The 4,899-nt window shown below is 21.5% G+C and overlaps 1 protein-coding gene across 1 annotated transcript in view; it reads left to right on the forward strand.

The window, feature by feature from the left end:
- The window catches only part of LOC102681090, a 144,177-nt gene that overhangs the window by 47,281 nt on the left and 91,997 nt on the right, over positions 1-4,899 (forward strand). The window lies entirely within an intron of this gene.

Raw genomic sequence — 4,899 nt, forward strand, 5'->3', positions numbered from 1 at the left:
AATTTTAAATAAATTTTCTCATAGTGTAATTTAAACAGTAATATAGTTTTCTTTTTTTTTTCTTAAAAAACTTTTAATGGTGAATGAGAGTGTTATGTGGTACATATTGTTTCCTTGAGAACATCGCGAATAATAGTATCATTTCTCTCTGTTGTTTTAGGTTGAATTATATAAGGAACGATATGTTCCTTTCCCATTTTCTTTACTATTATACAATTATATTTATCACAAAAAGATACGAGAGATGTTCAACTAAGATATTTATTAAGTAAACCAAAACAAACTTTAAAGTTTATTTTAACTATAATAACTATAATATATATATTTACTGGAACGATTTATGATGATATTAATTATTATAAGTACATTCTATGGCAATTAAATATTTTTTCAAAAATAAAAAGAATAATACTTCCTATGAATTATTATATATACACAATATATTACACGAACAATAAAAACATAATGTTACATGAACATTATTATATTTTCATCTTTTCAAACTTTACAAGATAATATAAATACAAAATATATATAATTTACAATAAAAAGAAAATATATGATCGATTATATGATATTAAAAATACTTAAGTAAATACAACTTAATACTATTTGACTTAATAAGCTTATATTTAAAATTAGTAACAAGTAACTTATATACATTATAGACTAGAATATACATGGTACTAAGTTCAAGGATCAAGCGTAAAGAATACTTGGTTATTAAGTATAATTTGTTAGCGTTTCGGTGTAACGCTGTGACTTCCGGAAAGTAATCATTTGAAAAAGGCGACACGGCGTGCAATCATCGTTCCCATTCGCGTGAAGAATTTCCGGAAACGTTATCCTAAGATTATGCTTTAACATCCATTCTTCACAGAAAAGATAAATTACACGCCTGACGTTTAGATTCATTCTGTTATTCAGATAACAGATCTTTAATAATCAAGTAAGGTCAAGAAGATTGAATGTCTGCTTTAAAAACTGAAGATTTATTATTAAATCATAGAAAGATGATTTGTACGAGAGAAATGATTCCTCCTGCCATTTTTCTCGAATTGAAAAATTAAATTAGGAAATTTAATCGAAGTGAAGAGATTGATGGTGGACTTTCTTTGGTGAGTTATGGATATTTCGAATAGAAACGATCGTGTGATATGAAACATAATTGATTCGATAAGATTAGCAAAATACCGGCGCAAATGTTGTATCTGAACCGTGTAAACACGAGTTTACACGCGAACGAAAATGCATAGCGTGCACTCAACGCAACGTGTCTCGACGTAACCTCCTGTTTTAGTTTCACTACCGCTTCCTTTTGTTTTCCTCGCGAGTCTTCTGAAACATTATACTTTGACTGCAATTTCGAGCTATTTTTATTCATTAAAATTACGTAATGTAAAGATAATTATCGTAATAGTTTGTCTTTTATGAAACATTGTAATTAGAGCGTATAATAATTTTTAGCTAATTTTGGTTCTTAATATTATACATAATTCTTATTTGAACAAGTGTTTAAATATTTAAATATTTAAATATTTTTTTTATTTTTTCTTATAATTTATCTTATTTTTTAAACATTATATATATATATATTATTTTATGTGAGTTTTTATTGTCTCATTTTTGTTTTCCATATATTTTTCTATTTTTTTTTCATTTTTTAAATTAAATTAAATTTTTTATCTCTTATAATAATGTAATTTTTATTTGATTATTTTATTTTTTAACAATATTTGATAATTGATTTATTTTTTATTTTTAATATGATTTTCTATTGTTTATATACATTTTTATGTTATGTTTTTTATATAACATTTTATTTTCTTATTTTTTGTTTTCATTTCATATTTTTTCTTTGTATTTGATTCTTGTAATTTTTCGCATTTTATCTTTTTTATGATTTTTTTTTTATTTATAATTTTTATTTTTGTCTTTTTGAATTTCTAAAATGATTTATTATTATTTTTTGTATTATATTATTTTTTGATATATTATTTTTTTTGTATTATATATAATTTATTTGTATTATATATAATTTTTATGTAATTTTTTATATTGTTTTCTTATTTATGTACCTTTTATTTATAATGTTATATTTTTTTATTTATATTTTTTTCTGATGTTTAATATATAATAATGAAAAAAATGTTTTACTATTAAAATAAACATCTCTTATATCCAAATAACAATTCTTTTTCAATATAATCATATAATATATATAATTGTATCAAAATTGTCAATTTTCTTGAGATATATTAATGAATAAATTCTAAATCAAATATCCTAAATCATTGATCCTAAATCACTTGATTTTCCATTCATTTACTTTATCAATTAATCCTTTAACTATTCTAATCATTATTTATAATTCTATGTATACTATAATGTGTCCATTTATAATTCTGTTATTTAAATTCCTCATAAATTCATCTCAATTTTTTTCTCCTTTACAACAGCATGATTCTATGGTTTCCCTTATGAAAACCATCAGCAGAAACATAAACAATTATAGCTAAATATGCATTCGCGATGGTATAATGTCAATGATCTCAACACAACAACGCACATTTTCGATTACAACTTTAACAGAAACACACATAACACTTAGATATAAAATAGCAATTGTACGATTGTCTTACGATATAATGACAATATTTTCGTTTTTCTCTTGTTTCAGGTGAGTATCATTTCCTGTTGATATGAATATCCTGATCGGTGAGTAGTTATTGCAATGATAATACACATTGCAATCGATTCTCTGTGATTATCATACGACTGTGTATTTATTTCAATTTCCATTCAGCACACCACGCTTGAAAATCAACGCGCGTTTGATGCAAGTATTTTATGCGCGACCATGAAAAATCCGATCTTTGTATCATGAAAGTATTCTTGTCTCAATTCTTGAGACAGAAAAATGTGAAATTTGATGGACAAATAGAAAGAATTACAATATGTGTTTGTGGAATATTAAATGATGTTTGGCAATGTAACTTGAATTGTGATTTCAACGTCTTTTGAATATATTTTAATTTATTATTATTATTTATTATTATTATTATTAATAATTCTGTATTTTGTGATATATTTGGAATATTTAAAATATTTAGAAATTTTATTTGTATTTTATAAATTTATATTGATTACATCAATTCTAAACATTAAAAATAATTATAATAATTATCTATTTCAATCAAATATTATATATGTAATTCTTAAAAATAATCATTTATTTTTATAATATATACAATATTTGAAAAAATACTATATTTTGTAATATATTTAGTCATAGTTTTGTATTTAGTTGTATAATTTTTTATATTTCAATCATAATTTTACTTGTATATATATATTATATTTATAAAATGCTATCTTAAAAAATGCTATCTTAAAAAATTAATAATAAAAGTAAATTAAACGAGTTTATATTATTTGCAAATTAATTTCCTAAATTTTTATGTGATTGTCTTTTGAATAAATATTATAATATAAATAAAATTATGATTATTTAAAAATGTATATTTTTTATTAATAACCTTTTATAATAAGGAAAATAAAAAAAATTTTTTATCAAAATTAACGGTTATTGTTGTTATACACATTTATTCTAATATTTCAAAAACAATTAGAATATGCTATAGAAATAAACAAATTTCATTATTTATTTTGAATGAATTATAAGTTTAATTAATTAAATTAGATTTTGAAAAATTCATTTCTGTGAAAAATATATACAATAATTATAAATATTTATTAACGTATATTAACATATATATTAACATATATCTTAGAATAAATTCTACATTTCATTTTCATAGTATTATTTTTATAATCATATGAAAATTCTATAAAAGATACGAATCTTATATTAAGATCTATTGTATAAATGCTATTATATTATATATATTATATTTGAATAAAAATATTATTCATAAATAATCCGTGCTAAAATAATTCAATTTCAAGTGGTCATTAAAAAACTCAATTTCAAACTCAAAAAATTATATTAATATCTCAATCAAGTTACATCATTTATTTCGCAAATAAATGTAGCAATCGATCGATCGATCGATTAAGCAACAAGACTGAAAAAACTGACATAAAAACAAAGATGAAAAAAAATGTATTTTTCCTAAATATTTCTGCCAAGGATTCTGCCAAGGGCAAGTATTTTGTCATGCAATGTTAGCGAAAGTGTTTTATATCTCCTATCCGGCGATACGACTGAAATTCATTGACAAGATAATTCAATTTGTGGAATGAATAGTATCCTGATCGTATGTTTTAACGACGTTCTTGGAATACGGCTGCAATGAATCGAATAGAATGGCTATACTTAATAAAACGGAATAGTGAAATGTGGAATTTGCATATAAGTTGCATTTGAAATATTTAATCGCAGTCAAGTATTACATTTGAGAGATTCAGAGGAAAAGTGATGTAAGTGATGTTTGGCTTGAAAAAATGATAAAGTGATGATATCAATGATGCTTAAATTAAAATATTTGAAAATATTGGAAAATATTTGTGCCATTTTTTTTTAAATAAACATTTGTTATAATATATATAATATATATAATAATAAATATATATAATAAATAATATAATATAATAATAATAATATAATAATAAATTTTAATAATAAGATTAAATTCAATGATTGAAAGTTTTAAAATCTAAATTTTAAAACTTTTATTAGAAAATAGTAATAAATAGTTCTTTTTTAGATAAATATTTGTTGAAATTATTTTAATAAAAATACAGTTACGCATTATAATGAAGTTCTATGTATATTTTTTTTTCAAATGAAATTTTGAAATTTTTGGAAAAAAAATTCTTTTTTTTTCTTCTTTGATTCTTTTAAATTCAATATTAGCCATGCAAAAAAAAAAAAAA

Source organism: Apis dorsata, unplaced genomic scaffold (genome assembly GCF_000469605.1).
Source record: "Apis dorsata unplaced genomic scaffold, Apis dorsata 1.3 scaffold_541, whole genome shotgun sequence".
NCBI classification, from domain to species: Eukaryota; Metazoa; Arthropoda; class Insecta; order Hymenoptera; family Apidae; genus Apis; species Apis dorsata.